The sequence below is a fragment of the Calidris pugnax genome, unplaced genomic scaffold (genome assembly GCF_001431845.1).
Source record: "Calidris pugnax isolate Ruff unplaced genomic scaffold, ASM143184v1 scaffold141, whole genome shotgun sequence".
Lineage (NCBI taxonomy): Eukaryota > Metazoa > Chordata > Aves > Charadriiformes > Scolopacidae > Calidris > Calidris pugnax.
Window position 1 is genome coordinate 1875775 of NW_015090902.1, and position 22871 is coordinate 1898645.

Here is a 22871-nt window from a genome sequence, read left to right on the forward strand (position 1 = left end):
GAAGACATGTCCCTCAAAGTTAAAAAAAAAAAAAAAGGAAAGAAAAAATTATTAAATCTGAATATAGCTCTTAAGTGACTCAGAATCTTTCTCAAGTATCTCATCAGTGATACTAAGATAATGATATTTACTCACCTTACAAGGAAGATGTGTCAAGAACAAATCTACCTGGCTTTGCACATATACAGTGCTAAGCATCATTAAAATGATGGGACTAAGTAAAACAGTGACAGCAGCTTTACATGCCACCTTTACCTGTGTTATATGAAGGTTAACATATAGAGAATGTTACGATACACAGTTTGAATATACTGTAGATCGCACACTAAAGAATACCTGTTCACTATTTGTGAAGAGTCAACTAAGTCAGAAATCAGGTTGAATATCTGGCAGCTTCAGAGGGAAACGGTGACAATTCATTTCCTCTTTATGTTTTCATATCATTTTGTTACATTTCTTAAGTTGTTTTGCCTTGTCTTGCTCTGCAAATAACCCTTCCATCTGTTAGCACTGCAGTGTTGTATTGCTGTTGGTTGGTAAATGACCCTAGACAAGTGTGAATTATCAGACTGTATGTTTCTATGCATCAGTTTACATCAGTCCATGGAGTGGATCAGTCATTGCAAAAAACCCTATTGCTTGTATAGAGAGATGGTTAAGTTAAATCTGACCAAGAGTTTTATTGCTGTATTTGAATAACAATCCCTATTCAGGCTGCATAACAAAAGAGAATCTGTTTCTCCTGGACATCTAACAAACACAATCCTGTTTTAGAGAAGCAAATTCCCAGACTCTCATAACATTTATTACTTGCACTGCACCCCTTTTAGACTGTAAGTGAATAGTCATATAGAAGTCTGCTGGAGGAGCAGAGCAGAATATGGCCCTCTCAAAAAGTTTGCTCTCTTTATAATGTTCTTCCAAAGTTAACCAATGACCACTTTATAGTTTTAGTTTTATTTAAAGCAATGACATAAATTAGGTTTGCACAATGCTGAAGTGAAGTATCTAAGAGGTGGTTTCCTTGCAAGGTTTCTCACTTATTTATCTATTGAGCCTTGAAATCCTTTCAGACATGCAGATATTCCTGGGGAACTTGGAGTGGATACAGTGCAAAAAGAAGCGGTCTTTCCCCCACTACACCTCACGACCACATGTCAAAAAGAAGTCCATATGCATCCTGTTCCTGTATTGACTTGAAAAAGTCCGGGATCACACTATGTTTATGAAAATATAGAAAACCAAAACCTGAACCTGCTTTTCACCCTGCCAGGTAATCCTGTTCAGACAGTATCCAACGTCAAATAAAAGCCAATGCAAACAACAGTCAATCTACTGCTGTTAAAGGTAGCCTTATTGACAACTACCTCAAAAAAGGATACCCAAAATATCTTCTTATATAATATAACTACAATATCCAAAGATGAAGAATTGAAAATATTTGTCCAAGGAAAGATACAAATAGAATTATAAGGACCAAAAAAGTAATAAATGGTGTCAATGGGACTACTGAGCATGGCTTAATCAATGAGGTTGAAGAGCCCTGCATTTGTAATTGATCCATCTTCACAACTGCCTGCTTCTTTCAGTATGAGTAGTGTGGTGACAGCCTTAGTATGGCAATGGACATAGGCTGACAGACAAAATCTCAACTTCTTTTGAAAAAGAAAAATCCAGAAACTAACTTGCCTGTGTGTAAAGTCTTGAATCAATTCACTAAGCTTCAAGGAACAGTGTTAAGCAGTGAATCATAGCAATCTAATATGTGAATGTGAAGCATACTGTACTCGCTGCTCCTAAGACCATAGAAAGAGTAAGATGATTGTACCTGGTGTGAAACTGACCAAGATACTTCAAGGATTCTTTCTTCTGAATGTCATGCAGATTTAAGGGGTTAAAGTCTAAGTGGATAAAGGATTTGTTATGGGATGCAAGGGGAAGAGAATTTGGAGATTGTGTGAAAATTATCACTGGATGCATAGGGGAAGGACTGAAGGTTGGGAAAAGGAGGGGTTAAGATGGACTGAAGAGGAACAAATGTGAGGAAAACAGAGGGAAAATGGGATACAAGGGCCTGGTTGAATGAAAACAAGCAGGTGAGCCCCTGAGTAACTCCATGTTGGTACAGGTCTTACAAGAAACTTCACCCTAGAAGTTAATCCTTTCTTTAAGGGATGGCCTGAAGGGATTGTTTTGTTGTTGTTTTTTAATTGAGTAAATAGTGATCGGGTAAAATGCCTGAATTTTTCTTGGAGCAGGAAGCAGGGTAGCCAGAGCATACCTCATCTTTGGTCCAGCAAGTATTAAGTCAGGAAGAGCTGACAATACCCAAGTTGAGAAGCCTGCCTTTTCATGGTACATTTTTCTTTGGAGAAGTAACAACTGCGTGCTTGAGATTCTCTGGCAGGTGATAGTATTAAGCCTGATGTCTCCTTTTCTGCACAGCCTAAACACTGGGTTACTTGGCTTGATGAGGAAGACATCTCTGTCACAGCTATGTAGTAGTAATGTGAAAACATGTGGTACCTATACCCTTTTGTGTATCTAACCTATTAATCATTCACAGCATAGCAATACTGCTAAGGCCTTTTTCCACACCAGGGCAGCAAAAACAGAAGTTTGTGCTTGTTATAGACCTAGAGCAAACATGTCAATTGCTCTAGCATTCAGTGCCTAACAAAAAAAAATAATGATAGCTAAATAAGACCAATATTATATGACAACGGCATGGTGCTTTGGTTGGATGACTCATTGTGCCATCACTGTCTGAAGATTCCTTTGCACTAAAATTAGATCACCCAGTTCATGATCTACCCTGGGAGTAAAGATTAGAATCCACTCATTCAAACTTTTTAATCTGTCTTGTTTGTGTGCATCATCAGAGTCTTTGTTAGAGAGCTGTTGTTTGCAGATGGCTGCACTTACAGAGCAGAAAGAGCAAGACCTGAAGATAATGACATCTAATTTCCCAACCACTTCTGTAAACCTCGATTTAGCATTTCAGCAGAACAGATTTGTACCAACTGAAGCTAAATAAACAATATTCCCAGATTAACAGAATAAAAATAAGTGCTGTGACTCTGTTTACTTTTTTTTGGTGTAAATGTGGTTTATGATGATGTCTAATTTTTATGTCTAAAACACCAGCTTTGCTGTTGCTCTTCGTGATTTCAGTCTCTGTAAACACACGGTAACACTGACCTGAACATCAGACTTTACTTGGCACATGCACTTAATGTTCTCTGAAGTGATGTGGGGACAGACATTAGCAACACAGAAAATGCTAAGAAATTTCCATATGGTGCCTCTTCAATCACTCCTGAGTAGAATATTAAAAAGGTAGAATATTCAACAATTAAGTGTACCAGGAGAAGATCCGTGGGAAGGACATAGGTGAACTCATCATAACTCTGGATTTAGCCACCCAAATGTAGGCTCTTTGTACAGCTTTATTTCTTTTCCTTCTTAAGATGCATAGTCATCCTCTGCTGAAATCCTGAAAACATAGTCTAAAGTTATAGATGTGTGCTGTAATGAACTAATGCATAAAAAGTACTTCATATTAAGCAAATAACTTGTTTAAAAAACACTTCAGCAGTAAGCTGTATAATATTGATAGGAACATTACGAGTATCTAGATGCCAATAGAACTGCATTCATCAGCAATGACTGAATACAGTGAAGTAAAGGTCTTTGAAAATAATTATTAGCGCAGCAAACCAAAACGCCAACTAAGTTTAAGGCAACGGTTGCAGTAATTTGCAGTTTCTAAACTGTTTCACTGACCTCATTTGAGCTACTTGATATTTACCAGGCTGGGTAAATCACAAATGCAAACATTTTCTAAAGTGTCCTGGGATTGCGGCTGTGCTAACTGATGACTATCATACTTCCTCATGATTATTTTCAGAGATGCTGTTGGGAGCACATACCTGGCAGTGAAGCGAGCGTTCCTGGAGAACAGATTCATATAGACTTTATGATCATGAATGAACTTGTAAATTATCAATCATACAGTCTTTGATCATATCTACTGCTGTTTTTTAATGTTTTTATGTGGGTGCTCATTACATACCTGGACCCAATTCAAATTTACTGGGTTTTAAATATCATTACTCAATTAATAATTTCTTTTAGCATACATCTGAAACTAATAAAAATTATGGCAATATGGCCAAAGAAATTAGCCTGTCTTTTTGAAGCAGCTTTGCTTTGTAGCATATCTTCATGTTTGTTTATTTATTGTCTTCAGGTACTAATCACCTTTTTTTATAAAAGAGAGGTAAAACTAACAGAAATCGCACATTACTTTTTTTAAGAAATAGTTTAAAATTACTAATTTTTTTTGTTCTCTTAATCTGCTACACACTAAAGAGGCCAATTTCTCTGCTATAATTAATTTTCTGCCAGAGTGTAATTCATATCTGTGCATTCCAGCATTTATTCTGTAAATATATATATTACACTAGTCTGTTAGGAAGTCGGCAGAGACAAGCCAGCTGAGAATTATGATCAACATGCTATTTCTAGTCAATTTGTTCTGGCAGCAAAATATTTGATAAACATGAAGTTGCATTGTAATTTCATTTGTGCTTTTCCTCCCTGTACATTCTTCATTTCAGGCCCCAGCCTGAGATGTTTTTCAGCTGATCAGTTTTAGTTCGATTTATATCTTGATTTGGGGGATGAGAATAAGCAGCAAGGTAATAGAAACCTTATCCTTTTATGCAGGGTTAGTGAAACAAGATCATTCTAATATTTCCAACTAACTGTCTGTTAAACCAAGATGTTTTAAAGAATGATTAAACTGCACAGTTTTGCTTGGAAAAGAGTTCAAAGAATACCAGTATTATACCCTGCTAATTTCACACAATATCGATTGTATAACACATTTGTGGTCAAGGTATATTACAAAAAGGCAATTTTAAAGTGTGACTTTCCTGATGAAACAACTTTGTCCATTGGAATTCTGCTTGAGATTTGCTGGAAGGTTGTTGGCAGATCTTCAGCTCATGCACATTGTTAGAGTTTTTCATTCTGATGGTTAATTTTGTTGCTGTGCAAGTGAACATGACAATTAACCAAGAATGTAAACAGACCAACTTTCTTTTTCGAGGATATTATTGGACCACTTTTAAAGATATCAGAATAGCACAAACTGTGATTAAGCACTCAATGTAATATCAGAAAATTGATACACTTTCTCATATTGGTTAATATTTCATGTATTTCAGAAAGCTTTAGACAATTGCTGAACAGCTGTTCTTTGTGTGAACAGTACAGGTGGATCGTCTCCAAAAGAACACTTTATCAATATAGAACACTCAAGCTTTTAATTGATAGTAACACTGTACAGTGTGTAACTTATAATTCAGATATTTTCCTTAAACTGCTTCATATTCTGGTGTTGAAATGCACATCTTTATTAAGATTTGAAAATATGATGCACATATTTTGTGATATTCAGATCTATTCTAGCTCCTTTTCTCTTTTCAGTTTTAAACCAAGGGGAATGCTGTAACTATTAAGAAGTCAATAACTCTGGAGTCACAGCTGCCACTGAGAATTGTTGCTAAAGTTGGATCTTCTAATATTTAATTTAATTCAGTAATTCACTCTCAACAAGTCAGCTGCCCAAAGCAAGTATAATAATTGCTGCAAACAAATGCAGAATACAAAGAACTCATATTTTCTAAATACTCTTTTTAGTTAAAACTGTTTTCTATTCTCCTTTTGCAGAAACCCTCTGCCGTTCCTTCTGTTCTCAGAAGAATGTTTAGTAATACTAAAAGAGTTCTTTGGTATTTTTCAAATATGCTGAGATTGGTTGGTTTGTTGTATTTTATTTCGAGTGAGAGCATTCAAAACTCTGACATTCACGTCTCTAATTACAACAGTGCTACAGATATCGGGATGGAGAATTCCATCTACAAACAGCAGATATGGAATTATGCATGACAACAGATGTTGCTCTTGACCAGTTATGTTGCAGACTTCTCAATCTTATTATTTTGTTAAAAGAGCACTAAGTTTATATGTACATCATACATCACTTTGTAGACATCTATCCTACAGTCTATCCTACACAGCACTTGGTGGTGGTTATATTAGTTTTAAATGTTCTAATCACATGAAAAGCTGTACCATACCAAGTCTAGCAAGCCAACGGTTATAAAGTATCTCCTTGACAATTGACCTCTAAATATCTTTTAGCTTTACTTCTGAGGATATCAGTGGGATTCAACACCACGAGTCATTAAACTCATCCTAAAATAAGGTCCAACACAGGAAAGCTGAATTATAGACTTTCACTATGGAGGTAGACTAGATAACTAGTTTGGAGAAGAAGTCTACAGTGAGGATTTGTCCACTGTAACACAGATATCAGAAAGCTAGGCATCTAAACTACTCACATTAAGGTCACTTTTAAAATTGTAGTTCAGTTTTATTTTTAACAATTACTAAAATTTCATATCCTCTTTACAAGCAAAACAGGGCTCTTCAAAAAGGCCAAGAGTGAATTAGGCTGACAATATAGATGAAACTTAAGAGTACAAAAAAAAGCTAAAAGTCACACTCAAGTTAATGAAAAAATTATTATTCAACAAAAGAAAAAGCAGTTTGGATGTTTTTCAGCTCTTGATGTGAGACCAAACCACAATGGGAAAGAGAATGAAAAAAGAAAAAAGAAAAAATCAATAGAGATGGGAACCACCAAAAATGAATCCTTTTTAAAGATTGTTCTAAGATAAAATAGGCTTATAGCTAAGCTTATTTGATCAAGGATCTGATGCTGTAGGTGCAAAAGTATCCAATATGGGAGAATAAAAAACACTTGCTGCGGAGAATCATATGACAGAACTCAAATAAGTCTGCTAAAATGGGACGTGTCAATGCCTTCCAAAAAAAAAAAAAAAGTCCAAACTGCAAACTGCAAAGGGTTATGTTTCGTAGCAGCAGTTTGCAGGCATCAAGAGAAGGCAAACTGCATGTTGAAGGAGTGATATCAACTCTAGTTAAGCAGAACTCTTTGGAAGACTGATGGGCAACATTGCCCTGCATGACTATATCCTCATAAAAACTAACAGGACAGATACTAATTTCAAGGTGGATATGGGTGTACAAACCGATGCGCTTCCAGAAGCAATGATGATAGCACTGCTGTAAGAAAAATACATTTTGTAGAAAATAAATTACTGAAGCTCTAGACTTAGTGTAGTCAGAAATTACTTATCCCCACTAAAACAGAGTATGATCTGAATGAGACATTACACATTTCACCTAAAAATTCTGAGTCAATATTCTGATACAGGGAAGAAGGCTGTGGCTTTTACAGTATGAGCATGAAAAAATTTGTGTCTGTATATGGAATTTGCACCAGAGCTAGAAGTGAGTAAACTCTGGGTTTAAAATGAACAAACCATCTTGAAAAGAGCGTGCATGCAAAACAACATAGGGCAATGATAAAAAAAGGCATCTTGAAGAGATAGGGAAGCTCTCAATAGATTATGCCAAAGAGTAAGTATAACAAGACAATATCCCCCAGGCCATGATGCTGGGAAAGTACCCTGCACCTTAAGTCAAAGGACAAAAGAAGATTTTAGTAGGTTCATCACAGAGGACACATGGATAAAACTGTAATAATGTGTATATTTTTGGTCAGTATATAGGCCAGTATAGAGAAAAAAAAAATATTTCTGCACAGACTAAAAAAGTTCAAAATAAATGTTCTGTGTCTGAGGGATCAACAGGTTACCTTGAGAAACACATGGCACACAGTTGTGCACATGCAATATTTGTTATGGCAGATATCAAGAATGGTAATTTGGTTTGTATTTGTGACATAACTGGTAAGATTCAGTTCACCTAACTTTAGCAGTCAGATTTTACCCAGAAAGCTTTCACTATGTAGTTTATGACCTACTGAATAGTGTTTACATCTGCATTTATTGCACTGTTTACAGTCTTGATTCAGCTGCTTCAACATGGGCACCTGGTACCTTTTGAGATGTACTAGGATATCAAATACAGTTTTACGGAGAAGTGTCACAGGACTTATTGGAGGGTTATGCCTTTCTAGAGGGGCAGCCAGAGGTAAGGCAGCACCTAAAGATTCTTAAATGATGCTAGACAGTCATCTAGTGTGCAGGTAAACAGATCAAGGCCTAAATCTCCATTGTCTGTAAAAGCAGTTGTAAACTTATGTCACATTTAATTTTCTACTTGTAGATACCTACATTAACATGTTTTTATCCGGAAGTAAATTCCACTCAAGGGGTTTACAACATAGTTGTCTAGACTTCTACTAGATATCTAGGCTTCCATTGTAATTAATGGAGGCTTGGGCTACACAGTCAGAGCTTGGTTCACTTAGCCGAAGAGATATATAGTACCCTTCCAGATGTCCCACTGTATCTAAAATGATTGCACTAATCTGGATATTCCACAGAATAAACATGAGACCAACATCTTTCTGGAACAGGAGCTGAAGGCTGGAAACAATATTCCACAGTACCAAAAACTCTACAAGGTGGCTGTCCTCAGGCAGCTGAAAACTGAAACTAGTAAATATAATAGAAATTTGTCTTTCAGTTTTCTTGAGAGATGCATATAAAAATTCAGACTTTGACTGTGCATCAATCAATCTGATTTGAAAGTCCTGTTTTATTTATTAGAATTGACTGTAGTATCCAGTGATGCTTCTGAGGATAAAATCCTGAAGAAAACATGTAGAACTGCTTTCTGATATTAGAAAAACATTTCCATCATCTATTATCAATTTGCAGAGGATCTCTTAGTAGTAGGTGAGATGTAATTTGAAGGCACTACAGAAAAGATGTTACAAGGGATGTATGTGATTAGTCAGAAAATCAGAAATCTAAAGGGAAGGTCAGAAACATTCCAAACCAAAATAACACAAGCAGAGACATTGACAAAATGTAATTCTAAACCAAGGCCAAATCAAAGAAACACATTGATGTTGCTCACACACATACACACACATATACAAGGTAAAACACTCCCTCAAAATCAAAGTTAAATGTACCTCTGTCTAATAGATACATATTTTTACTGTACACTTTTCTACCATACCATTATGGCCTTTCACTTGGAATACACTTTAGTTTTCAGTCAAAATCTTTTATTCTTAATTATTATTGACATGTTATTCAAAATTTTCACTTCAAGAGGCCCTTAATTATGCAGATATCAGAATTCAGGTTTCAATTATGTATATATCTGTAAGATCTGACAGGTCTGAATTACTGAGAGCAGGACTTGATATGCTGAAGTTCAGCAGGACCTCAACAAGCTGGAAGAGCAGGGACACCTCTGCAGAAAAGGGCCTGGTGATCCTGGTTGATTGGTGGAACTTGACTCCTCATGCACCCTTGTGGTGAAGAAGGTTAATCATTTACTGGGCTGCATTATTAAGGCTATAGCCAGCAAACCAAGGCAAGTTTATTCCCATCTTCCCGGAACTTCTGTGCTTGCTTCTGGAATATTATATCTAGTTTGGAGCACTACTGTGAATGACAGATATTCACAAGTTAGAGAGAGCTTAGAGGAAGATTGTTAAAAAGCTTAGGAGACTGGACACAAGACATAAAAAGAGAGTCTGAAGGAACTGGACTTGTTAAGCCTGGAGATGAGAGAGAAGGAAGGATCTGACCACAGTCTTCCACTGCCTAAAGAGAGGTGATAGAGAACATGTAACTAAACTCACCGTGAAGGTGCAGTAACAGGATGAGAAGCAAAAGTTGCAGTTTCAGTGAATGAAATTCAGACTAGATACTGAAAAAAAATCTTCATCCTGAGGGTGGTTACGCCCTGGAAGGGGCTAGCCAGAAAGGCTGTGTAGTCTCTGTCCTTGGAAATAGTCAGAACTCAACTGGAGCAAGGCCTGGACAACTTGATCTAATTTCAAAGTTACCCTTGATTTGAGCTGCAGGAAGTTGTAGTAGATGTCACCCAGAGGTCTTCTTCAGCCTAATTTATTCTATGATTCTGCAATTATTTAGAGTAATCTTTTTTCCTATGGTAAGCTCCTAGCTAACAGATCTTAATAGTCCAGCTTTCACTGACATCTGTGATGTTCCTCTGTCCTAAAGCAATGAGATTTTTCCTTGCTCTAAATTTGTTTACTGTTCCTCGCTACCAGTTCTTCTATCCTTGTTAGAAATATGCTGTAGCATGTAGCTGAAAGCCAATGCAAGGCAAAAAGCCTTATAGCAACCCCTCAAATTAATCTACACAATTCATTTACAATAATATATTCACATTAATGAAATTAAATTGAAGGGCAGCAGGGAAGAATAGGGAAAGAAGAAAAAAAAAGATTATTTGAACCTGTGGCACGGAGGCTAAGGTATACTTCTGAGTGTCAGAAACATTTATCCAATATTTTTTAAAGACTCATGGGAAAAAGGAGTGGAGCTGTTGTATAGTCATATCTGCCTTTCTGCACTCTCTGCCACACAAATAATAAATTCATTGCTGCATAATACCTCAGCTCCAAAAGAAAAAGCCTCCCTTCACCTTTCATTCAACCTGCCCCTTCCCACATTTGTCATAGAGGAATACCCGGTGCCCAGGGCAGCCTTTTGGAACAAGTGGTTTGAATTTCTACAGGTTGAAGAATCCATTAAATGCAGATTCTTCCACTTATGAGTGACTAATACAGCAGTTGACTAATACAGGAAGCAGAGTTTGCTGTGATCTTTTTAAAGACTGCTTGCTGCAGGAACTTAGCACGTTAAGAAAACGTATAGATCAGACTTTACAGAGACTCTAGAAGAATTTGTAGTTTCTGACTCCAGTTAATCTTAGCCATTAAGGACACTACTGGCAGAGATACACTACTTCAGGAGAGTGGAGACTATAAAGCCAAGCTGACACAGGGAGTTTAGGGTTAAACCAAGATCAGGCAGCAGCTGGATGGTTATTTTTGGATGTAAGCACCTCGGTTCCATTTCACTACTGTACTTTTTAAAGTGTCTAGTTATAAAATGACATCTTCCACACCAGAAGTGATACATAAAAAGTACATCTTTTTTTTTTTTGCCAGAAATATATAGTGACTCCTAAGAAAAGGTAATGTGCTTAATAACAGTGTGTGTATCCGTGCCTTCTAATGGACTACGGAAAGAATAACTCGTCTGTCTACCAAGTACTCTGAACTAATTACAGAAGATCTATGGGAATGAAGACTCTTTTCATTATTCTTGTCTTCATGTTTCCAAGCAGAGTCACTGCTAATGTGACATCACTGCTGCTTGTGTCCACTGTTTCTTGAACCATTTGCTGAGCTCATTTTTCTTCTTAGTACGCCACTTGTCTTGCATAAAACTTGCTTTTATTCAGCCTCACAGCCCTCTTGTTTTGCCGTGCTGAGTTAAGCTGTAAAGAAAGAAGTCATCTAAATTAATACCAGGGACATAACTTAGTTAGGAGTTTGGTTGTTCTGTGCTTCCTCAGAAGATGATGGAGAGAAAGGCTGTTCCAGTGAACTTCTCAACACTAAAATCAGGTAGATGGGATCTCTGTCGAATCTTTTGAAACGATGTCAGGACCAACTTTACACCATCCAATGAGGTGTACTTTCATCTTAACAGTGCCACTTGCATTCTGCTGTGTTCAGGAATCAGATGCAAATAGTTGGAAGGAGATTTGCTTCATGTGGCACCAGAATGACCATCATTACGTGACACGTGTCCCCTCTCAAAGCAAAGACTGGTTCCAAATGGCTTTTGCAGCTACTGTGCAATGTACACTTCCCCACACGTGGCTTATCATGATGAAATCCATTGATATACACCCTACAACTATTTCTTAACACCAAAGTCTAATTACTTTGATTCTCCTAAATACAGAAAGAGCAAGTAAAACAGACTGATAATAAATATGAAACAAGAATAAATATAGGGTATTTTAATAACAGAATTATAATGAGCATTATCTCTATAAAGAAGCACTGTTTAAATTGCTATTTAATTTTTCCTGTTTGTATTGGAAATTAACCACTGAAACTCTACCTTTTTTTTTCTCCTACTTGTGTGCCAAAGTATGATGTCAGAGAGAAAAAAGGAGAGGCAGAGGCCAGGGTTAGAGCGTATTAATCTTTTGTGCTTACATACATGGCCTACTTTCAAGGTTTGATAAGTTCCCAGAATTGTCCTCAGACCTCTTCAAATATATTATCATTATGTTGTAGTCTATAAGTAATTCCCTCATGTGAGGGCGCTTCTGTTAACCCAGCAATCCATCCTCATTCTGTGAGCCTTGTCTTGCCCTTCCAATGCTTTAGTGAGGTAACTTTTGCTCTCGATTATTAGTCTGAGAAACACTTTCCCTGCTAACAGTATGAGGTCCTACTGTGATCTGCGCGACGTGTGTCTGTTCAGTGCACAGACCAGCAATGATGTACGGGACACCTTTTCCTTCCCCCTCCTTTTCCCCAAATTATACAGCTTTTCAGACCGACAAACATCTAGTCTTTGAAGAATGTGATTCAAGCAGAAACAACAGTTCCTTGTTTTTCCGTAAGGCTAACAGTCCCTTCATCTAGCCCCCCTGAACACAAAACAGAAGGGCAAACAAGAAGCCTGCATTTTCTGGTCTCAGTAGGTAAAATCAGTGGAAAGCACAGCTCACAGATATGTACTATAGCTGATATAAGCTTTTGTAGTGACAGCGTTTAGCAGGGGAAGGCAAGGCTGGGAAGACTCTTTTGTCATCTCTGATTTCGGTGCTGCTTAAGAAAATTCTGGACTGTCTCTGCTTTACAGATTAGCAGATTCGTTTCTTTTTCCATAGGTCTTTTCTCAGGACTTTGGGGCTGAGAACAGAGTTCAGAAGAGTCTTCTGAGCTCGTATCAAATTTGCATGCTTATTACCCCCAGCCATTTCACACCTTGCCCCACTGCTTTCCAGAACAGACCACTGCCTGCATGAAGTGCAGTGAAGATTTATTTTATTTTCCACTGCAGGATTTCACAAGTGGTTCTGCCAACTAGTAAAACTTAAACCTTCATCATCGGGGGACAAGAACAACATACGGTCACCCAGGTGAGACTGCACCTGGACTATAACATGATATTTCATAGGATTCCTCATTTCTGAATGGATCTGTCTTTGCTACTTCCCTCACAGAGAGAACTAAATCTCTTTTCCTGAGAAAAGAGCTAAACATTTTCTTTATGTATACTTCTAAAATTCCTTTTTTTTTCCCTGTGGAAAAGGATATGCTACACAAGGGTAACATTGCTTGTTCCTTGTTTTTTCAAATCAACAGTTCCTCAGTGATTGTTCTAGATACAGAAATGAAGAGACTAGCACTCACAGGAAGCAATTTCTTTACTTCACATATTTACAAAATTCTATCCCATCCAATTTATTCTTGACTTGTAGGTCTGCAAGGACTGAAAATTGACTATCTATAAATAAATCCGATATTTTTAGACATTCTTTCTTGTCCATTTTGATCAGTTTATTATATTACTGTCAATGCTGCATCTCAGATTATTCCGTATTTATTTGAAATGCAAAAAGATGAAGAAATGAAAACTTTAATGAGTTCTAATAGTTTTTATCTCAGAGAGAAATCTGTAATATACAGAATTGTAAAAATAAACAAACAGATGGCAGAACAGCTTTTTTGTGTGTGATTGTTATACTTTCCCTTTGTTCCAATCCACCTCCCAGAGGAAACTGTGACAAAAGGCAATTAACTAATTTCACATAAAACCACCATCATATCATTCGTTAGTGTGGTTCAAACCGTATTTAAGAGAGAGGGAGCACTAGGGAAAGATTCTGCTTGGGTTTTGTATTTACAACATGTTGGTCCCGGGCTGTGATAACATTCCCATACTCGTGCTGTTGGGTCTTGCAGCTACATTTGCCGTACTCGCCATGGCGTGCAGCGTCACGCAGCAACGAGAGAACTGCACAAAGCTGGATCAAATGACTCCACTGTGAATGATCCAAACCGTTTGTGACTGGTAATGGTGCCTCTTATCCGGGCCCCTTGCTGGTGAACTTTTCCAGTCTTCTGTTTTATTCTGGTAGCCATGCATGTAAAACTACCAGGAGATATTTTTGAAACACCACAGTGAACAGTATGTTACTGACTCTCAGTTCAAACCATCTTTCACATCATACCCTAGCAGCACTGCTTCCCATCTGCCTCAGTGCCTACAGGAGATCAGCTTCTGAATTGAAATTCAGCTGGCTGAAACTAAATCTGAACAAGACAGAAGCGAGGTTAGAAGGAAAAGGGTAGCATTTTGAAGAACCAGCCAAAGCTGCGACAACGTCCTCAAACGAGGGGTCTGTTTTCTGACCGTCATGGGACTTCACAGCCTCAGGGTTAGCTGACATCCTCCCAAGTATGAAATCCGTCAGAAATAAATTCTCCCATCCATGATGAGCCAGCAGGCTGTTCCTATGAACATCCTCTCAGATGCTGACTTGGCAATAGCTTTGTACATATTCATGGCTTCCAGGCTCCACAGTTATAGTATTCTGTGCTGGCCGTGCCAACAATAGCCTTCAATGGGCAGCTGATCAAAACTCGTCACCCTGCTTGCTAAGCAAAATAAGTCAATTTTGGTACATCATCCCAGTGCTTTGAACTCTACACTGGCTCTTCAGTGAATGCTAAATCATATTCCTTGTTCTAATCCTAATCTTCAAAGCACTAGATCCAGGTTACTTCAGGGATAAGAATTTCTCACAGTCTGAGAAGATCCACTCCTCAGGGGTGGTGGAGCTACCAGCTGGGCAGTCAATTATGTTGACACAAGGAGCTTTGGAGCATTCTTCCACGTGAGGGTGGAAACAACCACAAAGCTCGCCCATATTCGAGGCAAAGTACAAAATTCATCCCTTCAGAATAAAATTAAATATTGTGATTGAACACCATTACCTGGCTCCCCCATACACACCCAGTTCCAGGAAAGGCAGGAATGTAACTACGAGTGTATAATAATACAATTAATTTAAGATAATATCTCTTCATAAAAGCTTATGAGGTATCTAGCTGTGGGTCAGTCTGACCAGCTAATTATATGGAATTCAAGTTCAGTACCTTGATGATCTGATACCTTGGTGGAAAATATGGTATAAACAGATTAGACAATCTATGTAAAGGTTTTCATCTCAGTGTGAAAAGCACCATGTCCCATTGCAATTGTTTTAATGATTCAGCTTCTCAAACAGCATGTTTTGCATTTCTTGAAGTAAACAACCACTTAAATAATCCTTGATTTGTTTTTCCCAAAGGTGTGCCACATTTCAGCCCACAGCCACTCAATAAAAGAACAGAGATGACTTTTCTGGACTTAATTCAATAAATAAACCTAAAACAGTTTGTTTTCTGTGCTTTTCATGTTAACTTAACGGGCTAGTAAATTAATGAACCTGCTTGGAAATCACATAGCACTTTCAGGCATGCAGCTATAGACGTAGACAGGGCATAAAATAATTAGCAGTGAATTGGTACATCCTAACAGTCATGTTAAGAATGTGTGCCTACCATTATTTTTCTCTTTTAGTGGCAATCTCAGTTCATGAAATGGAACAAACCTCCATATTTTAAACAAGAGAAGTAGTGAGAACAGAGTCAGCAAACTGCGTGGTGCAGACAAATATGACAGCTGGAAAACAAGTTTGGAAATAGAGGGACAAATCTTCAGTTAGTGCAAATTGACATACTTAAAGTCATTACCTCAGCTGTAACCACCAAGCAAGTATGAATCCTTCGAGTTTTAACAGAAAGCAAATCATTTGGGGCTAAGAGAAACACATACATAAGCCTAAATCTGCCTGTCCTTTACCTCCCAAACCCCACTTTTAGTCTGAAGTTCAATTTCCCATCCAGCCTGCTGACTTCTTTTCACAGGGTTACAGCTGCATACAAAGTTTTGAAAGATTTGATGCACACAAGAAAGAGAGAATACAGAAAAAACAAACCAGTTTTCTGATATATCACAGGCTTCAGAAAATCCTTGGTTCTGTGGACTTCATACGTGTCAACAACTGAGCAGACTCCAGTAGTGTGAGAGGTTTGATTGCTTCCTTACACATGTAATAGCATCAAGTCCTTGTCAAGGTTAAGAGTTTTAAAGTGCATGACAAAACTAAGGACCAAGGAAAAGAAAGGATTTTGTTTTGTTTTCTGATGAATGCTAGTGCCTATGAACAAAAAAAGTCCCCTAGAGGATATTGCAGATTAATAATGAGGACTGAATTTTAAATTAATAGCAGTTCCAGTTACCACAGGAAATAATTCTGAGATTGTAGAGAGACATATTTCTCTATCCTTTCTGTGGCTCCCTATGAAGCAATTTTTTTCACCCTCAGCCAGGCTGTTTTTATTTTAAAGTACAAGAATGTGATACTCTGTGAACACTATACATTTTTTAGATTATAGGAACAGATGAAAATTTCCCCATAGTTTATCAAAGAATTTTAGGAGGTAGTAGTTGTTGTCATTGTCCACAGAGCCTGCCAACCTCCCTGGCATGAAATTACAATTAATGATGTATCACTGGGTTACATAAAGGATGTCAAACATATGGACCACTGCTGCAGCCAAAAGATACAAGCAGCTTGCTGGAAGTATCACATAATATGCTATATTTTTCTGATATATCAGAATGTCTTTGCTAGTAAGAAAAAATATTAAATTGCAAACACATATCTAGTTTTGCTTTAGGGCACTCCATCCTGAACTGTAGAACGGTTGTGAATGTTCATGGCTTTAGAGATGAAGATGAGTAATATTTTTCATCTGTCTTTCTATCTGTCCATCTATGAACCTATTTCTTAGATAGCTAGGTTTTCCCAACAGGATATTTTAAACTACTACCATAATAAGACGTGAGTGTTCATCCACACAGGGCAAACTTAAAGTACAGAGGCTTAGTTTTAATCACTGTTAATGAAAGGAATGACCTGGTGGGTGGAAAAGTGAATATTAGAAAGAGCATTTTAAAAGTACATGCTTTCTCTAAAGAAAGCAAGCAGAATCTTATTAGTATGCATGTTAAATTCATTTCATTTCACACTTTGAAAGGACATGGGAAAAATTCAATTTAACGTTTCCTAATGTAAAATCATACCACAATATGTGCATATGTGTTTTATAGCCTATAAATAACTGATTTGCAAATGGAATGTTCTCTTCCCAGATAATTGAAACACGTTAAGAGTCACAGTGTAGCCTCGTCTCTAAGCACAGGTTGGAATAATATCAGCAACGACAGTACTGCTAATAACGCGGCCGCCCGTTCGCGTCAGATCACAGAGGGACTCCGAGCGCGCCTCTGCGGAGGATGATCCGCCGCACAGGAAAGCACCACGTCTGCTTCGGGCTGAAATCTCACGGAACAAGGAAACCGTGCCTCGGATTCTCCAGCCTCCGAGTCAGATGGCACGACGGTCAATTTGGAAGTTTCTTGATTAATTGCTTGAGGCAGGAAGGGATCATGATTTCTCTGTTCTTTTACTGATGTGTCGCATGAGCAAGGTAGGCAGCAGCATACTGTCTGTGTTAATCACAGCTGCACAATTTAAAGAAAATTTGAAATAATGAATTTAATGGTAGACCAGATTCAATTATCAACTGAAACTAAGTCTGAACCACATCCATGATTTCACAGATCAACTATGGCAAGTCCCTGGTCTGCAAATCCAGTATCATCAGTTCTGTCAGTCCTAATGAAACTCCTCCGAGAGACAAGAGAGAAAATGGAACGTAAAAATGCTAATTTTCTCACTAACTTGATTGAATGATTTCCCCTGTCTAAGAGATTTATGATATGAAGGCACAGCTGTTCTTCATTTCATTCACAATCTACTACTAGTACTTGATTTACAGCCAAATTCAAAGGAAGTTTAGTGAACCTAGATAAGTTTAATAATGGTCTATGCCAATTTGTAGTCTATGCCAATTTTAAGTGTTTTCAACATGCCAGTGTTACCTCAATGCTCCTACACACTCTTATCTTTACAGCCATTTATAGACATATCATGTGACTTTATTTAAGTAAAAGCTAATCACCTCATCTCACTTTAAAGTCAGAGGTTAGAAAGAGGAACCTTCAGACGGTGATTTGTATCTTGTGGCTCAGGATGACGTGACCTGTTCCCTGTAAATACCTTTCTCTCCATTCTCTGTAGAAGAAGATTAGAGAAAAAAACTTTCAGACATCTAGAATTAGATTCAATGAACCTTCACTTGTGCACCACTGCTGAACCGAGCTGAGTAGACTTGAGTCTAAGCTCAATATAATCACTTTCTCATTGACTTCATTGCAGTCACTACAGCTGTATAGCAAAATAGGCTCAGGTGCACAGGTGAAGTGTCACAAGTAGATGTAGTGCACATATCTTGTGCTGAGGTGCTGAAAGAAATAAGTGTGTCAAACCCCAGCAACAAATAGCTAACAGGAAGACAAAGCAAGAAAACAAGCAAGGAAGTGTGATAATAGAGCAATGCACACCAAACATTTTCCTAGGCTAACAATATCTTCTTTTTCAATTACAGAACCCTGCTTTAGTTAAGGTGTTATTTAGCAGTCCTATTTCTCCTAAAATTACAATACTTCTTCCTGTTCTACATCCAGTGCAATCAATCAAGTCACCTTTTATAGGAAGCAAGTATTACCTGGTTTCTTTTCCTCACTCTAGCAATACAGAAGACCTCCAGAACTCACAGATTTAGCCATCTAGGAATGACAGGAGGAATCATCAACTGTCCTAGTGGCAGGAACAATAGGCACCTTCAAACTCTGCACTGTTTTGAAAGATATTTCTATCAGCAGGGAGATTTTTAGTATAAATTAAGAATATTATTGTATTTTTTTTAAAAAAAAGAAGATACTTTTTCTGAACTCTGCTCTCTGTATCGTATTTTATTGAAAATTACCACTACTTTTGTTTCTACAAAGCCTGTAGACAACAAACCTGTTACAACTCAATAATAATACAAGATTTTCAATGATCCAAAAAGAAGACTCTGGATTTGCAACGGTACCTCTAGATTATTAACTGTCAGAAAGCCCTAGGTAAGATTGAGCTGATAGGAATGTCTGCATACAAAATAAAATACAAGATGCCTCTGTAATGTTGATATACAGTATGTCCATTTGCACCAGTTCAGTGTTTGGTAATAGGAAAAGGTATGTCTCCATTAATTCAGGTCGCACTGTGTACTCATATTACCATACTGCCCGTGGGATCATAGTAAACAAGAGTCGGGTTAAATTATTTTTTTATTGCAGCAGAGAGGAGCAGGATGTGTGTATTTACAAGGGAGGCAAGGAGAGCAATGTTTATAAAGAACAAAATGCTTAGGAATGTGTAGTCTTTCTGCATGTAAGAAGTCCCATTTAATTCAGTAGGAATTAAACCCACGCTTCAGTTACTTGCTGAATTTTGGCCACAAGATTTGGATAAAATAATGAAAATTTCTTATCCCATCAAATGCACAGATTTAGCCCTCTTATCCGTTTTTATCATTGTACTCTCTGATATTTTGTCTAATTTAGTTCCTGATACAACAACACATATTTTTAATATTATTTGCTTATAAAACATCATGGCATTTTAGTTGAGAGTTCAGTGTTAACTGAAGATCACAGAACTTAGCAACTAAATAAAGGACTACATAGTAGCTAACGTACAGGAGCTACAAATGAAAGTCTATTATGTTAAAAAAACCAAGAAAATGGCTCTCTCTGAAGTGTCTATGTCTGTCTCTCTGAACTGTCTATGAAGTGTGACACCTCATGCATGCTTATGTTCTTCCTTGCAGTGAACTTTACAGCCAGCCTTGTAACTGTTTCCTCCCTGTTCAGAGAGTTTGGTTTTAGAAGGTTTTAGAAGAAAAGAATGAAGCGTGCGTACTTTTTGAATACATATCTTGTGTCTCGGAACTTTATCTATGGGAGACAGTCTCTTTACCCAACCAAACAACTATTGATCGAATTCCAGGCTAGGCATCTAAGAAGAGCATACACTCACTTGTCTCACTTAACTTAGACACTTAACTTGAATGTGTGATCATTCTTTCCACTTGTCTACAAGGCAGATCTAGGGTGGCTGGTTGGGCCCTGACAGCTAATTTTTTTAATGTCCAAGTTAGGAGAGATTAATTTCACCAGCTGTGGATAGGTAAAGGGCTAAAGATAGGACTTTTGACAACATAAAAAATCAGACAAGATAGGACTGGGAAGAAAAAGAGAAACATAAAATATTAGGCCATTTATTTAGGCTATATACCATATCTCTAAGGGTATTTCATAGAATAATGATATTCTGTAAAACAGAGGATAGTGGATTCCAGATAATTTAGTTGCAAAAGAAGTTCTTCACAACCACTCACCTGAAAATGCTCCTCACATTTTCCTTGTTTCTTCAAGAATTCAAAGATCCAAAATAGATTCTGTATTGCCAATGCACAAGATCAGAGAATAAATTATCCCAAAGGTCAAAAAAAAAAAGAAAAAAAAGGAAGCTTCTCAGCACTGAGGTCCCAGATCTGGAAAAAAAAAAAATTAGTGCAAATTGACATACTTAAAGTCATTACCTCAGCTGTAACCACCAAGCAAGTATGAATCCTTTGAGTTTTAACAGAAAGCAAATCATTTGGGGCTAAGAGAAACACATACATAAGCCTAAATCTGCCTGTCCTTTACCTCCCAAACCCCACTTTTAGTCTGAAGTTCAATTTCCCATCCAGCCTGCTGACTTCTTTTCACAGGGTTACAGCTGCATACAAAGTTTTGAAAGATTTGATGCACACAAGAAAGAGAGAATACAGAAAAAACAAACCAGTTTTCTGATATATCACAGGCTTCAGAAAATCCTTGGTTCTGTGGACTTCATACGTGTCAACAACTGAGCAGACTCCAGTAGTGTGAGAGGTTTGATTGCTTCCTTACACATGTAATAGCATCAAGTCCTTGTCAAGGTTAAGAGTTTTAAAGTGCATGACAAAACTAAGGACCAAGGAAAAGAAAGGATTTTGTTTTGTTTTCTGATGAATGCTAGTGCCTATGAACAAAAAAAGTCCCCTAGAGGATATTGCAGATTAATAATGAGGACTGAATTTTAAATTAATAGCAGTTCCAGTTACCACAGGAAATAATTCTGAGATTGTAGAGAGACATATTTCTCTATCCTTTCTGTGGCTCCCTATGAAGCAATTTTTTTCACCCTCAGCCAGGCTGTTTTTATTTTAAAGTACAAGAATGTGATACTCTGTGAACACTATACATTTTTTAGATTATAGGAACAGATGAAAATTTCCCCATAGTTTATCAAAGAATTTTAGGAGGTAGTAGTTGTTGTCATTGTCCACAGAGCCTGCCAACCTCCCTGGCATGAAATTACAATTAATGATGTATCACTGGGTTACATAAAGGATGTCAAACATATGGACCACTGCTGCAGCCAAAAGATACAAGCAGCTTGCTGGAAGTATCACATAATATGCTATATTTTTCTGATATATCAGAATGTCTTTGCTAGTAAGAAAAAATATTAAATTGCAAACACATATCTAGTTTTGCTTTAGGGCACTCCATCCTGAACTGTAGAACGGTTGTGAATGTTCATGGCTTTAGAGATGAAGATGAGTAATATTTTTCATCTGTCTTTCTATCTGTCCATCTATGAACCTATTTCTTAGATAGCTAGGTTTTCCCAACAGGATATTTTAAACTACTACCATAATAAGACGTGAGTGTTCATCCACACAGGGCAAACTTAAAGTACAGAGGCTTAGTTTTAATCACTGTTAATGAAAGGAATGACCTGGTGGGTGGAAAAGTGAATATTAGAAAGAGCATTTTAAAAGTACATGCTTTCTCTAAAGAAAGCAAGCAGAATCTTATTAGTATGCATGTTAAATTCATTTCATTTCACACTTTGAAAGGACATGGGAAAAATTCAATTTAACGTTTCCTAATGTAAAATCATACCACAATATGTGCATATGTGTTTTATAGCCTATAAATAACTGATTTGCAAATGGAATGTTCTCTTCCCAGATAATTGAAACACGTTAAGAGTCACAGTGTAGCCTCGTCTCTAAGCACAGGTTGGAATAATATCAGCAACGACAGTACTGCTAATAACGCGGCCGCCCGTTCGCGTCAGATCACAGAGGGACTCCGAGCGCGCCTCTGCGGAGGATGATCCGCCGCACAGGAAAGCACCACGTCTGCTTCAGGCTGAAATCTCACGGAACAAGGAAACCGTGCCTCGGATTCTCCAGCCTCCGAGTCAGATGGCACGACGGTCAATTTGGAAGTTTCTTGATTAATTGCTTGAGGCAGGAAGGGATCATGATTTCTCTGTTCTTTTACTGATGTGTCGCATGAGCAAGGTAGGCAGCAGCATACTGTCTGTGTTAATCACAGCTGCACAATTTAAAGAAAATTTGAAATAATGAATTTAATGGTAGACCAGATTCAATTATCAACTGAAACTAAGTCTGAACCACATCCATGATTTCACAGATCAACTATGGCAAGTCCCTGGTCTGCAAATCCAGTATCATCAGTTCTGTCAGTCCTAATGAAACTCCTCTGAGAGACAAGAGAGAAAATGGAACGTAAAGATGCTAATTTTCTCACTAACTTGATTGAATGATTTCCCCTGTCTAAGAGATTTATGATATGAAGGCACAGCTGTTCTTCATTTCATTCACAATCTACTACTAGTACTTGATTTACAGCCAAATTCAAAGGAAGTTTAGTGAACCTAGATAAGTTTAATAATGGTCTATGCCAATTTGTAGTCTATGCCAATTTTAAGTGTTTTCAACATGCCAGTGTTACCTCAATGCTCCTACACAC